At 46.4% G+C, this 20,685-nt stretch overlaps 1 long non-coding RNA gene across 1 annotated transcript in view; it reads left to right on the top strand.

The window, feature by feature from the left end:
- Window positions 1-1,511: 1,511 nt before the first annotated feature.
- LOC146862089 (uncharacterized) overlaps window positions 1,512-20,685 on the top strand; it is a 67,356-nt gene continuing 48,182 nt past the window's right edge. Inside the window, exons 1-3 of the long non-coding RNA XR_014978372.1 lie at window positions 1,512-1,676; window positions 15,488-16,132; window positions 16,220-16,604. This is a non-coding gene — a long non-coding RNA (uncharacterized LOC146862089). The remainder of the gene's footprint in view (window positions 1,677-15,487; window positions 16,133-16,219; window positions 16,605-20,685) is intronic.

Here is a 20,685-nt window from a genome sequence, read left to right as displayed (position 1 = left end):
TTCCAAAGCAAATCTTGATTTACTTCGGAAAGTAAATTTCAAGACAATCCTCTGCACCAGGTTAGTATTACAAAAGTAATGCAGACCCTGCAAAAAGTATTAGTGATCTGGGCCTTAAATTCTGAGTTATTACCTCAATGCTCATAACCAATCTGCAAGGAAAATACAATAAAAGCATGTGTAGTATTCCATACTAAAACTAGATGGACCATCAACATCTTACAGTTAGAAAGCTCCTCATACGTAAATTAGGGGCTGATTAGAAAGGCGGGCGGTCTTATGACCGCCTGCCACCCTATCGGGAATCAAGACCACACAACAGGCTGTTCGCGGTCCTGACATAGACGTTACAATGTGACCGCCACCACGGCGGTTGTAATACCTATACTTTGTAGTGCGGCAGGTGCTGTTAGCTGCAGCAACTGCCACAATGCAAAATAGGGACACTGCATATATCCCTGCACTACGTGGCAGGCACCATGTGGTGCCTGCCACATGGTGGAGGGATAGTGCCCACAACAGAGGGCCAAGGGGTGAGGGGGCCCGCTACAGGCCTCAAAGTCCCTTTCCGGCAGCATTTTCATGACGGGTTAACCGCCATGAAAAGACTGGCAGAATGGACATTGTAAATCCCTACGGCGGTTCCTGGCAGGCATCACCAACATGGTAGGGATTACAACCCCCTCTGCCGCAGCGGCGGGCTCAAGGACCCCATCAGATGCAAGGCGGTTGGTTTTGTGGACCACCACCCATTTGCTCTCCATTGTAATATGGCAGGCGGATGTCATGAGTCCGATTGCGGTGGGACTGCCACCAACGGGCTGTCGGTGGCGGTCCCACATCATCATAATAAGGCCCTCAATCTCTATGGAGAAATTCCCAGTCTGGATTAAAAGTTTATTAAAAGCCGTTCAAGTGTTTGCTCTTTTGAAAGTTGCTGCTTCCTTAATGAAACAAAAAACACAGTGCATCTAATAAGTACCTCCAGCCACGCCATAAAATAAAACTTGGCTGCTCTTAACAGTTCAGAGGTGCATACACAGAACAGAGTGAGACAGTGTATTCCAGAAATGCATCACTCCGAGACAGGATGCAAACAGTTACTTCCTGGTCATAATGTTCTGCTAAATATGTCTCACTGCTTTACTTGCCTTGCATTGAAGTCAGGAGTTTCTACTTTTTATTCCAATGGAGTACTCACCACTAACCCAAAAGCGTTCTGTATGATTTTCAGGATTCTGCCATTGAAAGGATGTAGGCTGAAGAAAGACGATGGGCCTCATTATGATGTTGGTCCGCTGCTGTATCTTCGGAATCGGTTGGTCCGACCACCGGATTACGATGCATGCATTGTGTACTCCAACCAACTACTGACAGCCTGCCGACTCTGACAGCCTTTCTACGACTGCCGGGATGGCAGTCATAGACAAACAGCAGCCATAGGGCAGTGCAGGGATCTCCGACTGCAGTCCGGATTACGATGTGAGTTTCTGACGATCCAAGCATGACGGTCCGACCAACTTGCTCGAGTCATCGGAAACAAGAGTTTTGGATGTAAACTCACCTAATTCCAATTTTCCCAAGCAGTCTCCACCATGGATCCCTTTCTTCAGGTCCTCCCTACAGCTAAGCAGCTGAACCCTGGTGTCTATGACCCTGTGGGAGAGGCAATTCAGGTAAGTCCTTCTAAGGTATGTACCCACATTTAATAGACTGTGCACATTCCGCCACACTCCAGCAATGATGTACATGTCAGGTATATGTGTACAATTCAAACGTTTTCTGTGATTTTGTACACACTTGCAGCAACTAATTCAGGGATATGTGCACTGCTGTAGATGAGACTGCCGTGGTAGCAGAGGTTCCTTCGTAATACCGTGGGTGAGAATTTTTCCGGCATCGGCAGTCGGAATCCGATCATGGCTACAGCAGTGGGAAGGTTGGACCGAACAGCATCGTAATGAGGCCCAATGTTCCTGCGGGTGTTTAGGAAAACAGGGCCTGATTTATGGGGAAACTGGCATAGGACAGCGCTGCAATATTCTTGCTGTGCTGCTCCACGCCAGTGTGAAAGGACAGGAATGCATCTTATTTATGAAATACAGTGCATTCCTCTCCTCTCTCCATGCGCTGGTGCACAATCCAGAGAGAAGTTTTCGTCTTTCCATGTGTACTGCAGAATGCAATACACATGGAAAGAGGTAAAAAATGAGAAGAGATAAAAATATTTCTACTTATTACGCCCGCTCTGGGAAGGCGTAAGGTTTTGGTGCTGCCCCAGATTTACGTGTCAAATAAATCTGGGGCAGCTTAGAGACCTGAAGGTTGATAACACGCTCTACAAATGCGAATTACAATTACAATTACAATTACAAAACCCATTGGTGTTGTGTTGGAAAACCCATTCAAATCCAATGGAATGCCTTCCTGGCGCAGAGTAAGACAATGCAGTGACTTCGCCGCTTTGTCTTACTCCATATCTATGAGGCCATGCAAAGTGGCTGTGTATGGCCTTATAGATATGGTTGAGAGGTTTGAGCTGCCGGAGCATCAGTAACAGTGATGCTCCAGTAGCGTAAGCCTCTCGTAAATAAGCTCCACAGTTTACTGCCACATCATCTTGTGAATATGAATGGGTGGGTTTTTCTATACAAGCAAAAGCTGTGACCTCTGGTCAGGGACCTGCTCCCTCCCAGCAGCTCCGCAGTTGTGTCGCTGCCGCCGACAGGGATCTTGTAGGTGTTCGAGCCTGCCCTGCTGCTCCCACTGTTTGCCTGTCACCTCCGCTGTGCCAGTTTTTCCCTGTGTCATCCTCCTGTCTTCGTTGGTTTTTGGTATTTTGTATTGGTTCTGTATTGGTATTGATATCCTGTATTATTGTTAATTCTGTGTCTTATTGTTTAATTCTCATTCCGCATCTCGTCTTTTTGCCTGCTCTATCCCCGCTTGTCTGCCACTGCTCCCCTCGGCCCCTCCCCCCTGCCATTCCCACCTCCCAGCTGAGCTTCCCTCTCCATCCCTATTTAATGGCAGCGGCAGCATGCACGCCAAAGAGAAGCCCGTCTGCGACCCGACCGTTGCCAGTGCCAGGGACCCTGGATCTCTGAGCATCCACTGCTACGACGCAGCTGCCCTCCTCGCACTCAACCCCGGAAGAAGCAACAACTGTCAGCTGTCCACGGCAAGCACCACCCATGGCCAATTCTCCTGCTGTCACTACCGCCAGACCTTCACCACTGCCCAAGCCACCAACACCACCGATGCTTTGAGGTGCATCTTCCTCAACGTACGCTCCCTGCACAGACACGCCGTAGAGATCTGGAACCTCCTCGACACCCTCTCACCAGACATCGCCTTCTTTACAGAAACCTGGATCAACACCTTCTCCAGCCTGACATCGTCATCCCGAACAGATACAAGATACAGAAGAAGGGCCGTCCCCAACCACTCAGGAGGAGGACTCGCCATTGAGCGCAAAAACTGCCTTCGCCTCTCCACCTCGAGCGACACCTTCTCTGCTGCTGAACACTTTCACTTCCAGGTCCAGACCAGCCCCAGAACCACACTCTGCAGCATCCTCGCCTACAGCCCCCCCCGACCTCATGCCCCTTTCACCACCACCATCACCGACCTCATTGCACCCCTTGCCATCGCCTCCATCAACTACATACTTATCGGAGACCTGAACTTCCACCTCGACAACCCCAGCGACCCCGACTCCACCACCCTCCTGGACAACCTTGCGAACATCGGACTGAAACAGGTCATCACCACACCTACTCACAAGGCAGGACATACCCTCGACCCCATTTCGCAGGAGGAAACAATGTCCATTTCAGCCACACCACACAACCTCCATGTAGGGACCACCACTGCGTACACTTCCTCATCAACAAACCCAAGCCACCTAAACCTGCCATCTGCGAAGGAACTGGAGCAAAGTCACTGAGGATCATCTCAACTCCACCCTCAACCATGACACCCCCACCACCGCAGCCGATGCCAATCTCACAGCCAGAAAACTGCACAAATGGATCTCTAACTGCGCAGACTAGCTTGCACCCCTACGCAAATCCGACAGACAGGACCCCAGGAAAGCCACCTGGTTCAACAACGACCTCCAAGAACCCAGACGCACCTGCAGACACCTCCAAAAGAACTGGAGAAACAGCAAAACACCTGAGGACCACACCACCTCCAAGAACGCCATGACGGAATACCACCAACACATCAGAACCACCAAAACGACCGTCATCCACAACAAAATCCTTGCCAACTCCAGCAACTCCAAGGAACTCTTCCGCATCATCCAGGAATTCACCAAGCCCTCCAGCGAAACCAAGGACATCACCCATTCCCAGGACCTCTGAGTCAAGCTTGGATCTTACTTTCACCTGAAAATCAAAAGCCTCTACGACAACTTCAACGACCGGACACTGGACTCTGCAACCACCCCCTCCTCCGGCAACACCAGCCAGCCCACCATCTTCTCCTGGACACTGGTCACAACCGAAGAGACCGCCTCAACCATGGAAAGCATCCACTCGGGGGCCCCCACAGACCTCTGCCCACCGCACATCTACCACAGAGCCACCAACACACCAGAACACACCATCAACGCTACCTTCAAGACCGGCACCTTCCCCGACGACTGGAAATGCACAGAAGTCAGACCCCTGCTCAAGAAGCCCTCAGCAGATCCCACGGCCCTCAAAAACTACCGTCCCATCTCCCTCCTCCCATTTGCAGCAAAGGTCGCCGAGAAGACCGTCAACGCACAACTAACAAGGTTCATCGAAGACAACTCCACCCTTGACACCTCCCAATCCGGATTCTGCAGCAACCACAGCACCGAGACCGCCCTACTCGCCACCACACTGTGGAGTACCCCAGGGATCTTCACTCAGTTCTACCCTCTTCAACAACTACATGGCCCCCCTTGCCGCCATCGTCAGACAGCACAGGCACACCATAGTGTCCTACGCTGACGACTCCCAGCTCCTCCTCTCCCTCACCAAAGACCCCATCACCACCAGACTCAACTTCCAGGAAGGAATGCAGGACGTTGCATCCTAGATGAGCAACAGCTTCCTGAAGCTCAGCTCAGAGAAGACAGAAGTCCTCATCCTCTGAACCTCTCCGTCAGCATGGGACAACCCTTGGTGGCCCACCACCCTCGGCAGCCCCCCGACCCACACAAACCATGCCCGGAACCTCGCCATCGTACTCGACTCCTCCCTCTGCATGAACAGACAGGTCAACGCCATCGCCGCTGGCTGCTCCAACACCCTACGTATCCTCTGAAAGACCTTCAAATGGATCCTCCCAAGTCAAGGAAGACCGTCACCCACGCACTCATAACCAGCAGACTGGACTACGGAACTACCCTCCACGCCGGGCTCAACAAGTATCTACTCCGCAAGCTCCAGACAATATAGAACACCGCAGCCAGACTCGTCCTCAGCATGCCCCAACATGAACACATCACCCAGCACCTTCAAAACTTCCACTGGCTCCCCTTCTAGAAGAGAGTCACTTTGAAGATACTTACCCACGCCTACAAATGCCTTCACAACAACGGACCACAATACCTCAATGAGAGAATCTCCTTCCACGTACCCAAATGAATCCTCAGATCCGCTAATTTAGCCCTCGCCGAAACACAGCGCATCCTCAGAGCCAGAACCTGGAAGGAGCTCCTGATCAACATGAGATGCACCCCCTCCCTGAACTCTTCAGGAAGGCACTCAAGACCTGGCTGTTCGACTGAGCGGAGCTGCTTACTCTTCTACCCCCAGCACCTTGAGACCCTCACAGGTGAGTAGTGCGCTTACAATTCCCCTGATTGATTGATTGATTGATTGATACCACATGCCCAAGAAACTCAGTCAGGTTTTGTGGAAAAGCTGTCACAAATAAAACTTAGCTCCTTGTGTAATTTGACAACAGAACATTGCTGCTCTTACACCGGTAACCAATACAAAAAAGATGTATTGCCTTGATGCTTTGACTTTTTCCACAGTACAGCTAAAAAATACTATTACTTTTGGGCATCAATTCTCTCCAATTATGATGAGTGATTGCTGGTGAACTGTCGAACTCGTGGGGGTGAAAGAAATATCCTGCTGTGTAAGGGTATTAACCCCATACCTTGTAACAATCACCACGTAATTTCTTTAATTTCTAATATCTCATTAAGGCATGTAAACAACACTTCTTTGCTCTCGACTACATACGGAGAATAGAATAAAATCAAATGGGAGCAACTTGAAACCCACATTACTTCAAAGTTGAAAAGATAACTACAGTAGAATAATTGATTGACTGTAGGTGCAAAGCTTTCAACAGAATAATCCACAATAAATCTTCTGCAAACAAAAGTAAATGACAGACACTATGGATCAATGATGAAATAATTATAAAAACAAGTATGCACATTCTTTAACCACAACAAAATATGCCTTCAGAGACACCAAGGGTTTTATAAACCGTCCATTAAAAAAGCAAAAAGAGCTCATGAGTCTTTCAGGATTTCTGATGCTTAATGCCTCAGAAAATGCCATTAGAATTTTGCATTCCACTTTGCACTGCTGTGTCCACCCTGAAAGCACACAATTTCTGTGACAAGATGGCAAATAACTTAATTAAAAAAGCAAAAACTTTCAACCTATATCTTCTAACTGAAGCAAACAGTTTCCAATCTTAACACCAGGGTAAAGAAGAAAGTAAATAGGCCCTTAAGTTTTCAAGAACTTATCCTTCCGGAATTTCACAATCTGGTAAAAGCCAGTGGGCCATCAGGACTTTTTCACCGACCAATTTTTAAGGAAACACGGCCATCAACCTTCAACCTTCAATTGAGGCTTCAACAACGAATATATTCAACAACTCTAATGCCAAGGATGTGTCCAGCAGAATACAGATATCATATGTACAACCACTCAGTAAGAATAACAAGTTGGACACCAGTGACTCTACTAATTGCACCCCAGTCTAAAATAGACTGTTCCTGGGAAACCTCATTAATAAATGGCAACCTTCTCCCAGTCCTAAAATACATATTTGTATATATTAATAGATATTTTCACTGAAAAAACATAGTTAAAACCTGTGTAGTGGTTATGGTTCAAATGCAGAAAACCACAGAAACGTCACCACTCATGACGCTTACAATGCTTAACTCACGCTTGGCTACCTTCTTTCAGTGCCACTTGCAAATGGGTGTTTTGTGCGTGGCAACCATTGTGAGTTAGGTGTGTGTTTCATGGCCAACCCACCACGGACGGTCAACCCTTGCATCCCTACTTCTCATTGCCTTCAGCCCTTCTACTTTATGATTACCAATCATGCCCTCAATATATTTATATATATATTACAGAAGCTGGATCTTGGTCCAGAAAGAGTGCTTTTTGTGATTTGGTGTTAATCCTTTCAGTAGTTTTTGAGATATTATATTAAGCTAAAATAATATTTGTATGTCTGGATGGTTGAACCTCTAGGGGCACTCATGAGAGTCCCCAAACCAAATTTTAATAAAGAGAGCCTTCTGATTGACCAAGGGGCGTTTTTACCCTTGGACCTTCTTGCTCCCGTAGGAGAAAGGCTCTTATTGGCTGGCTGCATCATGAGCAAAAACATTTCAGGTAGCCCTTACAAGACTTGGTGATTTAGTTCCTTATCCTGTGGATTGTCCTAAAAAATAATATAAGGGGCAGGGTAAGTATGCCCTGCTCCCCTAGACTTTGTGGGGGGGGGGGGTCCCAGAGAGAAGCCCCATGGTGAATATATACATATATATACTTTTTTTAAAGTTGAGATCCCCCGGGAATCACGCAGAACTTGAGGGACTCCCACAAGATTGGGTGCATTTTAAATAATATATTAAACACTATTGGTGATTCATTTTAGATCTTATTGTGGGGGGGACCCTCTCCCCAGCCACAGATGGGCCTAGGGACCCCATGTAGTGGTTTTATAGGGCCTGCTTATGAGTTTGGAAGTCCGGGAAACGCTGTGCCCGCATTCCAACCATCACATCCTCGGTGGTCTGACCACCCAATTATGAGACATGTGGTTACATGAACGAAACACTGCTGCGATCCTGCCGACACCACCAGCCAAATCCGAACATGGCAGCTGCAGAATAGGTCAATGAGCCTGTCGGAGACTCGGACCACCAGGGGAACCGCCAGCCCAATTATGAGTTGCTTTACAGCCAGAGTGACCATGGGCGCCCACCCATTACATCTGAGCAGGCAGAAAGGGAGGTATATAAGGGTGAATCTCACCTCTGCTCACCTCTACACGTCCTATGCTGCCTTGGAGCCAATCATACATGCCCTGCCACTGCTGTACCTGCTCGATCATGTGCAACACCCACACCGTCAGAGACGCAACCTACGGCAAGTAATACTAATACCTGTTTACAAACACTCCTCAGCAAAACGATGTTCCGCCATTGACCAAGCAAGGGTTTTGGGGTGGCAAGATCAAACATATTTACTGGGTCACTGTGTGGTATTAATTTAGATGTATTAACCAAATACACCTGTATGGTGCCCTCCGTCCCCAAATCACTGTAACAGCACATGTACATTGGTACTCATAATCAGTGATAGTGATGTATGCATTAATTGTGTCACGTAATTACACCTTCTCATCAATATGACACCTATCAATCTCCCTAACACCCTCACTTTACACACATCCCAGGTCCTGTTGTAATATTATAAAAATGCACATCTGTAGGGATGTGTAACTACACTGAAGCACACCTTCTCTGCTACAACTTGGTATTGGAATCTCACACATCACTTGCATGAAAAGGCAATGTCAGTAAATGGGATTACAAAGAAGCAGTCTGAGAAGCATTCCAAGGCCACAATGGAAACACTCTCTGCAGAATAGGTATGCCTCTTTCATGGGGAACCCTGAAAGGCTGGGGCCCTAGGGCACAGAACATTTTGTACATGCCTGAAAAGCTCAATGTGCACAGGACAAGTGCATTGAAATACATCAGGGATAACCAATAGCATAATCAAGTGCGGAGCATGTGTGGGGAATGTGTAACTGCAAGTCATTAAAGCAAACAGAGCACTAACAGGATTTGTCATGCATCTTGATAAAGTAGGTGCAAGGTACACACTGAAAAATAGACATATTTCCAGACAGAACTCCACAAATGTATGACCATTTAAAGCACTACATGTGTGGATAAACAAATATCTAACTTCAACACTTCAAACACATATCAAAACTACATCATAGAGAGAAGTTCAATCTAAAAGATGTAGACAGTTGCCAGGCCAAGCTCAAATACTTACCACATAACAGTCACTCAATGCAATGTCTGCCGATTTGTTTTTACATCCCACATAGACATCCATCCACCATTTCCCTTTGTCCTGTGCAACTCCTGCACTGGGTCCAAGGTCACATCATACTAACCACATCAACTGTAGCAGCAATGAAGGATGAAAGAAACACAACTGTAGTCATACATCACTAACTATACAATAACAGAAAATCATTAGAAAAGAAATGGCAGGGAAAACGTATTCAAAACTATGACAAGGTTTAATGATCATATTTTGCAAACCATATTGTCCAACTAAGGCCAATGGCCAGCCAATGATAGAATAATGTGCCACAGCACAATGCTGTGCCAACACACTTGCCCTTTCTGACACTGCCAGGGAACATCCTCACAAAGGGGCATCCATTGTGCATGGTAGGCACCTTGAAGAAAGTACTTGGGAGAGGGTTGTGGTTTAGGGAGGGGTGGGTTGAGTTGGGTTTCAGGAGTTTTTTTCAGTTTGTGGGGGTTTTGGGCTGGGTTCAGTGGGATGGGAAAGCACTTTCTTTGGGATGGAGTGGGATGTGGAAGGGATGGGTTGACCTTTGGGAGGGTTCTTGTTTGTTTTAGGTTTGGTACTGGATGTGTTGTAGGAGTGCACTTTCTCTGGGGTGGAGTGAGATGTGGAAGGGATGGGTTTGCCTTTGGGAGTTTTTTTTTTACTTTAGGAGGGGTTCGCTTGGGTGACACAGGGCTTTGGGCAAGGGCGAACAAGACATCTTCACGGGAAAATGGGTAGGATGTTCAGGATAGAGTTTGGGTTGGGAGGTAGATGGAGTGGAAGTGGAAGTTTGAGCTGTGTCTGCTGTTTGAACTGTATGTTGTGTGGTTGACTGTGAGTGTTTGTGTTTTTGGCCTGTGTTTGCTGTGGATGTCCTGGGTGTTGTGGAGGGGTCTAGGTCTGTTGCTCTGGTGCCTGTGGGTATGGTTGTGGTTGTGGAGGTGTCTGGGTCTGTTGCTGTGGTGCCTGGGGGTATGGTTGTTTTCTGGGTCTGTTGCTGTGGTACCTGGGGTATGGTTATGGTTGTGGAGCGATCTGGATATGTTGCTGTGGTTCCTGGGGGTATGGTTGTGGGTGTGGAGGGATCTGGGGCTGTTGCTGTGGTCCCTGGGGGTATAGTTGTGGGTGTAGAGGGGTCTGGGTCTATTGCTGTGGTACCTGGAGCTATGGTTGTGGGTGTGGAGAGGTGTGGGTCTGTTGCTGTGGTTCTTGGGGTATGCTTGTTGGTGTGGAGGGGTCTGGGCCAGCTCCTGTGGTACCTGGGGGTATGGTTGTGTGTGTGTGTGTGTAGGGGTCTGGGTCTGTTGCTCCGGTGCCCGGGGTGTGCTTGTGGGTGTGGAGGTGTCTGGGTCTGCTGCTGTGGTGCTTGGTTGTGTGAGTGTGGAGGAGTCTGGGTCTGTTGCTGCGGTACCTGGGGGTATGCTGTGAGTGGTGGGGATGGTGAGACGGTATCTGGTGAGTGCTTGCATGCCTGTGATTTTGTGTTTTTTGTTTGTGTGTGGTGCTTGGGTCTGTTGAAGTGTGTGCTTGCTTAGGTGTGCGTGTGGTTGGGACAGAAATAGGAATAGGGATTTTGGAAGGGGCGGGAGGTGGGGTGGAAGGTTGGGATGGGATGGGTGGAAGGCTGCCTTGAGGGAAATGATCTCTGTAAGACAGACATTGCAGTGTGAATGCCTTCCGGGTAAACCACCATCTGTGTCGGTTGGTGGCCTTGCCCCTGGAGAGTTAACATGACCACAGAGAGGGTCCTCAGAAGCCTCCTCACTCAGGGCAGTGGGGCAAAAGGGGCATGGGCTGAGGTGCCTGGAGTGAAGGAGACTGCTACACTCTTATGTGAGTGGGGCTAGCCAACTTGTTGGGGGACAAGAGAGGGCTGTGATATAACTGGGGGTGGCAGACAAGGTTGAAGTTGGCAATGATGCTGGGGGTCCACATCACTCGGGACTGTCCACCGGAGGATGACTCAGATGATGAACAGCTTGAGCTGCTGTCCTCCATGTCACCCCCCACACCCTCTTCATCACTGGGGCCCTCCGTGTCTGATGTTTCACATCCCGAACCACTGTGCCCAGCTGTGTCCCCACCAATGTTGACCCCTTCTCCTTCACTTGCCCTTGATGTATCTGAAATGACATGTAGCATGGGTTCTTTGCAACTGTTTTTCCACACCTGACCATCACAAATCAACAGAAAACATTTACGAAGTTCACATATCACACCAGCTTCATGGTTCACTCAATAGACTTCAAATTTAGCATGCACACATGCATGCATACTACATAACAACCAAAGTGATGGGTCCACTCATGTCAAGCCCATACAGGGCCAAATGCATTGATGTACTTGGATACACTCCATCGCTATGAATATATTAGGATAGTTGATCACCTTGCATACTTTGGCACTTGTATTATACTATTGTAAAATTATATAACCAAGTAGGATCGATACCATTTTGAGATTTACACAATGCTCACACAAGGCCCAAAGTCCAACAGATCTACCTATCCCTCATAACACAACATAATGTCAGCTAAAGACAGATGTACCATCAGCTAGTGCTGTGGCAGACATTATGTCGCATGCAAATGCTCATTGCACACTGATGAGACTTTGGACTCCAACTTACATCATATGACCACTACATGAAAAGTCTAATTAAAGCTGTAAACATCCCCAAGCCTGCTTGGTGCACATGATAACACCATTTATAGATTGTAAACCTACAAGCCAAGGCACCTTTGAAGGTATTGGGTGTCACCGAATATCAATGACAGCAAATTGTGGGATCATTAGAGTCCCAATGGGCTGGCACATCACAGCACTCTTTTATATTCCAAACTCAGATTGCCTTGTAAGGATCAGTGTAGACACTCACATATTATCTGTAAAGATCTACATCTCACTCCCTTATGCATGTCAGTGAATGAGTGTTGTGAAACACTATTGCAGATGGACCATCAACTGGCAAATGCACAGTCGTCAACATGTAGGCACTAATGCAGATGTCACCAGTGATGTTTGCACACTCATTTCACTGTATTACCAGTACTTAGCAATGGGAACTGTTGTACAGTCACTATATAAACTGTGCACTCCATGTCATGTCACGTGTAATAGTGCCACCATCACCTGAGAGACAGTAGTTAGGAAACTTTACACTTCACACAAGGAAGACAAGTTGCCTGTGTGGTATAATTGTCACCCAGAACAACTTACAACATGAGATGATCGTTCACTTCACTCAGCCAGGTGTCTGTTCCAAAAATGGAAATTGGATGTGGACTGGACTTAGCTGTGTTCCTGGTGATAAAGGCAATAGTCACAGCACAGCAGCAGGCACCTACTAACATTCCTACACAAACAATGACTCATCTTGTGTATGGCACAAGGGCCACAACTAATCTTGGTTTGGAAATGCCTGTCTGTAATAAAAAAGCTGGCAAAGTAGCATGTATGTCTCTGGCCAGGACTCACTACCCGTGTAGCTGCTTTTGGGCCTTCAACTGCCCATCAAACGCCAGGTAGGTCGTCACCAGCATGCAGGCCATTGGGGCCAGTATCAGGGGCCAGTACCAGTGTCAGGGTCCGGCGGGCGCCCCTTCCTGATTGAGAGGACTTCCACAGCTAAACCTCCATGATCTTATGGGTACAGCGCTTCAGGTCCTCCCACCTCTTCCTGCACTGGATGCTACGCTGGTTGAAGACCCTGGGGATCCGCACCTTCCTGGGGGATGGCTCCCCAAATGGCTTTCTTATGATGGGCATTGACCAGTATGGATGCAATAGATGTAGAAACTGATTGTAACTGGAAGTTTAAGGATATCTGTATGGTTGATACACTTTTTTTATTTACACCTAGCACAAACATTCACCAAGAGTCAACACAATACATGTGTAAATGTCAGATGCTAAGCACTACTAAAGCATGAATACACACTTGTGTGGTCATCTGCTGACTCACCTCAACCCTGGTCATGAACTACACTGACTAAGCCAGCCCACTAACATCATGTAGCCCAGGGCCATCCTACATGGATTGTAATGTGATGTACCATGACACACAACATACCATTTTTACCTTCTGAAGGATGAAAAACTTGTGCTTGACTGTACCCACACCTTTACTGTCAGACAAAGTGACTTGATGCAGATGGTCCATAGAGCCCAGTACCATAGTGTACACAGCATTCTGACACTGAGGTCACATTGAAAGGGCATGTGTGTCCCTGGGAACTTCCTCTGGGGGATATGTGGGCATGTGGACCACTTATAGAGATATCTAACTATGCCACAATAAGTTTGTGTGGTATGTACTGCCATCACAGGACATATCTTTTGACATATGTGGCTCTGTAACAGGGATGACATTCAACATACCATTGTATGTGTTTTGTGAGTGGATGTAATCTGACAAAGCTATAGAATGACATTTCAAAATCTATTCATAAGCTACCAACTATTTACACTGTTCATGTGTCAGATGTGCAGTAGGCCTGTACAGTGGAAGGATGACTTATGCAAAAGTCACAACAGACCTGTGTGAGTACGGATAGTGTCATAAGTAAGCACTGCACATTGACAATGTGGATCAATGGCAAGAAGTATCAGGTCAGGGGGTTATCTCAGTTCCCAAAAACTCATTTTGGGGAGAACCATGGATATGCAGGCTTACAGGGACATTTCCCGGTGCATCAGTTGTCTTGTCAGTTGTCCGGTGAGTTTCAAAGATGTGACTACGGTAATCGTCCAACAAGAATGTCAATAGGGCTCATAAAGTTGTTGACCCTGTATGAAAAAGAGGCCTCCATCACATTGGGTTTACGAAGAACTATCACATGGACCTCTAAGGCCGAGAGCACTGATTTTGGTGCCACAGTGGGGTGAATGATCCCCCCCTGCTTTTTAAGATCCGACAACATAAGTTGTAGAACTTGAAATTAATGTTTGCTGAATGGTATCACTGTAGTACTTCAGAACACCTTCATTTACTTAGTCGCCTCTTTTCAATACTGCATCGCGACTTAGATGAATTCTATTGACTTACTTGTTAGAGGATTACCGTGGTCACGTCTTTGAAACTCACTGGAGGATATGTGCTTTTCCTATAACTTCGCCCTGAAGAAGTCCATTGTTATGGACGAAACACATTGGTTGTTTCTGTTGTAAACACTGGCAATATATATTTTTTTACAACAATAATAAAGAATCAAAAGAATTTAATATATTTTAAAATTGTACTTGGAAATGTATTCATACTGTAACTCTTGTGGTGCACCTTTACTGTGTTTAGAATGAATAACAATATTTGGGATAGTTACCTGTTCCTTTGGTGAGCCATAGAACTGGCCATACAGGGGAAGGAACTCATCAACCAGGGTATCCACCTTCTCTGGAGAGAAGGGGCGGGCTGGCATGATTGCTCCCAGTGGTGGCAAACAGCAGCTAAAGTGGAGGTGTTGATAGCAGCAGTGTCAGGAGACAAGTGAGCTTTTTTCAAACCGTGCCATACATGTTAGCCACGTACGCAGGTATCAGCATAGGTGCACACAGCCATTGGACCACGACTGTCACCAACGTTAGCCTATGGTTGTGTCCGCCGTGCTGGCAACTGCCCACCTTGCGGTCGACTTACACTGCCGGTGGTCGTCCCAGAAGTCCGATATGCGAGGTCAGGCATCTGCCATTTTAACGGCAGGAAAGACAGTAGTTGTGGCTGTTAAGTGCGTCACCACCACTACAAATCAGGCCTAGCATGTTAAAATTTGAAATACTCCCTTCACATGTCATGCCCAGTACAAAACATCATCTGTGTGGGGCATCACTGTGCATATAGCGCGGCGCACTGTACACCGCGGATCACAGTTTTACACATGAAATGTCAAAAAAACCTTGATACTGTGAAAATTTTACTTGTCTAAATTGATGATGTGCACACTTCTGTTACAGACATGTGAAGGCCACATTGAGGATTAGTGAGAGGTGTTTAAGAGCAGATAATGATGATGTGAAATATGTTGATTGCTTCATAAAGCTGTTTTGTTTTGTCACATGACTTTAGGCTTACTTTTCATATATGTTATTCAGGACACTGTGACCAATATACAATTTTATTATAACTCCTCACACAGGTACCCTGGGAGAGGGAGGAGACGCCAGCCTCCTGTGTACCACCCATTTCCAGACCTTAAGACCTTGGAAGAAAGACATGTCATCCAGAAATATCTTTTAATTGGTCAAACAATCCTGGATTTATGTCATCAGTTGGAGCCTGACCTCCTACCTCACATCACTTATCTTACATCTATCATATCAATTGTTAAACTCATGTAAGTATTGCATTTTCTGGCCACAGGTTCCTTTCAATTAACTGTTGCTATTTCAGGTGGAATGTCACAACTGATGTTCAGTTGTGTACTCCAAGAGGTGCTTACAGTAATGTTGAGAGACGTGGACAGCTACACCCAGTTCCCCAGACGTGAGGATTTAGCCACTGTGAAGGCTGATTTCTATAGTTTTTGTTGCATCTCATATGTTATTGGCTGCATTGATGGCACCCATATTGCCTTAGTACCACTGCAAGCCAGGGAACACGTGCACAACAACAGGAAGAACTTATATTATATTAATGAGCAAGTTGTCTGCTTACCGGATTTGTTCATCTCAAATGCCTGTGCCCCGGTTCCTAGGATCTGCACATAATTCCTTCATACTGTGGAATAGCACCATACCTCAGCTGATGTCACAACTACTACCGGACAGGGCCTAGCTTGTAGGTAAGTGTGATCTGTCCTAACTTTGCATGAATAATGTCAGGTAGTGTAATCTACAAGTTTGTAACTCATTGTTGCACTTCTGTCTAGGAGACTCAACGTATCCTGGCTGGCAATGGTTATTGGCACCACTGAGGAATCCTACTATGCCAGGGAAGTCTGCTTCAATGAGGCCTATGAAAGAACATGGCGGCCAGTGGAGCAGGCATTTGGGCTCCTGAAAGCCAGATTCAGATGTATGGACAAGATTTGGGGAACCCTCCTCTACTCACCCGGGAAGGTGTGTAAGATCACTGAGGCCTGTTGCATGCTCCACAACATTGCCCTGTGACGGAACACCCCTTACAATGCAGTGGATGCAGGCCATGAAGAGCCACGAGTGAGAACCCTGGATGCCAAATGATTACGATGATAGTGGTGAAGAGGAAGGAACAGACTTACGTGAAGATGTCATCCGAAACTTCTTCTCCTGAGTGTAAGTATGATGTGAGATGTGATGACTTTGACTATTAGTGCAACAGTTGTTGTGATTTTGTGAGGAGGATGTTAATGCTACATACTAGGAATAAATGGCTCTGGCAATATCCAGGGAAAGGCATTTGTTTTGTAAGTGTAGCTTTGTATAGCTGTAAATGTTGTCTTGGACTGTGTTCTCTAAGAGTTGATTATGTGATTTGTGCCACATGTATAGTACCTTAGCTAATCCCTCTCTGTGTCTGTTTTAGATTCCTTCACCATGTAGTCTTCATTTGGACATTTTAGAGGTGTGACATTAGCAGGTATATGATGCTGTTCAGATGTACGAAGTGGACATGGATGTGTCCTGGGAATGTCTGTCACAGGGTGTGTGTACAAAGCCGGTACCAAGACAGCTTGCACAGCGATAGGATGGTAGCTACGTGGCTGCCATTGAACTTGTTGCTTGTGGTGTGTTGGTCCTAATGCAAAATGTACACCATCCTGTGATCCATCACAAAGTTCATATAGTACTACATTTACATTTTTATATGTGAGAATTATAACAGGAGACGTTAATAAGGATACGATCAAAAAATGTACTAGAAATTAAACAGTGAAAATCAAAAGTGAAGTAGTCAGTCATGGAGGATGTAACCATCGCTGTAGAGTCTAAATTTTCTGGAGTCCAAACTCCAACATACCACTCCCATCCGATACAGAAAAATGGGCAGGAATAGTCCACAAAGTGAATACGTGACACACACAGGAGGATATTAGGATTGAGGTTTCTTGCTGACAGTGATGGGCCATCCCCACCTCCTGGACTTTTGCTTGGATTTCCCCTCTTTTTTACAGAGGGGGATCTGCAGCTGCTGAGACAGGGGTGCGTGCATGTGTGTCCTCCTCTGACAGGGCCTCCTTTCCTGTGGATGCAGAAGATGTTGATGGCCTGGATGGACTTTGACCACAGGAAAGGGGAGATGCAGGTGGAAAAGCCCTGCAGAGGGTAGAGTTGATATCCCGCAGCACCCCAACCAGGGAGGCCAGGTTGGTGCTGATGCCGGCCACCTCGGTGTCAATGCCGGCAACCCTCTTGTATATATTTCTCTCCAGCTGCTTCATCTCCCGGATTTGGGTAAATACCTGATCCATCACACCTTGGGAGTCCTGGTAGACTCCCAGGACTTGGGTGATAGCTGCCTGGATATCCGCGAGCCCAATGGGCTCACTCTGCGGGGCAACAGTTACCCTCCCAAGACACCTAGCCTCACGGATCTGTGCCATTGGCACAGACTGCATGCTCCCACTGGGTCCTGGTTCCTCATTGACTGGGGTGGTGATAGGCACCTCAGAATCCAGGACTGGGGTGCACAGGGTGGTACTACTGTGCTAGAGTCAAAGGTTGGCGGTGCGGTGCAGGTGTTGGCTGTGTTGTTGCAGCTGGGGTGAGAGGTCTTGTTGTGGGCACAGTGAGCCCCGCCCTTGCCGTCTGCCCAGGACATACCAGAAGGGCCATGACTGTCATCCATGTCCACATCTTCAGGAGTGGTGTCATCACTGAGAGCTTCATCCTGGGGTGGGGAGAAAGTCTGTTCAGTGTCCAACCTTTGGACAGGTGCGGTGGCCGATCGACCTGTTGAGAAATATAGAACATTGTTATTGGTGGAAGTGAGGTATCTATATGCACACTGTGTCAAAGTAACCTGGAAAAAAACAAAATAGATAGAGATTTGTATTGTCATCTATTTGCGTGGAGTTGAAGTTGGTTACTAGACATTTGAAGACATTCAATACATGTAGTAGATTTCATCAGCTCATTAAATGTGCTGATATGTGGCTATTTGGGTTTAGGGATAGGCATGACATATACAAAATATTGCAAACAAAACAGAGTTGTCGTAACATGTATTTTTGACCATTCCAAAACCTAGTTGTGTACAATACAGGCAAGCACACACCTTGGTTTTATATTTAGCATTGTTTATCATGTAAGGAGTACTCATCAACAGCTCACCTGCCACTGCTAATCAGCTGAGTTTCCTTCATGGCTTACATACATTAGAGGTACACACTTGGTATGGTTTCTCTGATGTCATCAGTAGTTTCAGTTGATGAGACCAGGACACCATCAAGCAAAGTATTCAAACATATATCTGAGTGGAGCATGTTATGTACATTGCACAGTCCATGATTACTGAACTTCAGTTGTAACATGGCAGATAAGTTGGATGGAGCAGAAGGAGTATAATCTTGGTTAGAGTTCCAGTCACAGGGCCTTATAGTAGTACTGGTAGCGTTTCTATCTAAGCTTACCAACACTTGACAAATTGTAACCTGCACGATGAGTGAACATCAGTTGTGACATGGCAGACAAGTGAAAAATGGTTAGTGTAACATACCTGTTGGCAACATGCATTTGAGATGGACCATACATTTACATATTATCACATATCATGGGTCCTGGGATGATATTTGTATGGTCATCTACTTAAAGACACCATTCCAACATGTGGCATGTCATGGAGTTTAACACATGTGATCTTATATGTAACAATACACATTGACACAGACAAACCAACATCTCTGATACTTTGAGTATTGCATATTAGGAAAGTAGATAGACAACACAATAGTAAAAGCAGAGGTGGCAGCAAATAGGACATTGTGGTATTGTGACAGTAATTGAAGTGTTACTTACCAGAGTCCACTCCCCAGCTTTTCCTGTCAAGCTCTCAGAATGCAGGATGGCTAATACCTTCTCCCTCCAGAGGAAAGAACAGTAATGGAACGCTGGGAGGGCCACCACCAGACCTCTGGGTATCCAGGTGGTGGTTGTTGTACCTGGTACGCACCCTCAACAAGAGGTCGGTCCACCTCCCCCTAATTCCCAGCTGTGTTCGCATGATGATATCAACAGGTTTCACTCTGTTGAATATCCTGTCCCACAATTCTGCTTTCCTACAGAGGAGTATGCTGGACGTGGGAACCAAATATTTAGGGATCTACTCTAATGATTTCATTCACTATGTATCCACCATGACTGTCAACTCAGCTTCAGTGAACTGGGGGTTTTTGGGGCTTGGAATGATAAAAATAAAAATCGGAGTGACTATATGAAAGAAAAAAACAAACAAATGATATTGGTGAAAAAGTGCAAAATAAAAATTAAAGGTGGTGGAGAGTGCTAAATGGTGAGATGATAGAAAAAGGGGTCTGCCATGAGTCACAGCAGTGTCTCCTATCTTCTGTGTTGTAGGAGCAAAGGATCCTGGTCAGGGATTGGGTGTGTTTGCAGGCATATCCACTTGGCAAAAGCACATCAGTTGTGTCGTTTTTTAATCCATCCAATGGTAACTGTTGTGGTGATTTGTTGCGAGCATACCAGGGCAATATACCCCAGTTGGGTAACTGCCGCTGGGAGACCACCAGTACACTCTGTGTAGTCGTAATAGGCTCAGCGGGTACACCGCAGCCCTGAGTCATCGGAGGTGACATTTCCAAAATGATCAAGCGCCGCGGTACCGGTGGGAACAGCGCCATAACCGCGGTCTGCGTTTCAGACAGCACAAGTCTTAATACGGTGTGCTGTAGACTGCCGGGACTGAGGTGTCCTGGAGGCTGCAGCGGTCACACCCCCAAACTCGTAATCACCCCTTGATTACATTTTCACCTAACTATAATCACTTTAACCTTTATTTTTTCAGTGAATTGCTAGGTTTTTATCAAAGTAAAGTACTATTTTATCACCATACCTGAAGCAAAAACCTCGTCACGCACAGTCTTTGGCCTTGCGACCAGCAACTCCTGATAGCAGACCCATCAAAGATTAGAGTCACCTCACATTAAGGGCTATTGTGCTGCCTGAACATGAAGGCTGACCTGGGTAGAATAACAAACATGTAGATTCCAATGAATCATTTGTAAAATTGGTACTGGTATACCAGCATATCCATTATTGCTTGATTCATGTTCTGTAGGACAATGCCTGCAAGTAATTCATTACCAGACGCTAGTCAACCAAAACTAACTCGGTAGTAGTCTTTTCCAGCAGTTTGGTGAAAGAAGGGAGGGAAAAGCGTAAATAAGATTGGACTTTC

This window comes from Triturus cristatus, chromosome 2_2 (assembly GCF_964204655.1).
Source record: "Triturus cristatus chromosome 2_2, aTriCri1.1, whole genome shotgun sequence".
In the NCBI taxonomy this organism is placed as follows: domain Eukaryota; kingdom Metazoa; phylum Chordata; class Amphibia; order Caudata; family Salamandridae; genus Triturus; species Triturus cristatus.
This window is presented reverse-complemented; position numbering and strand designations above follow the sequence as displayed.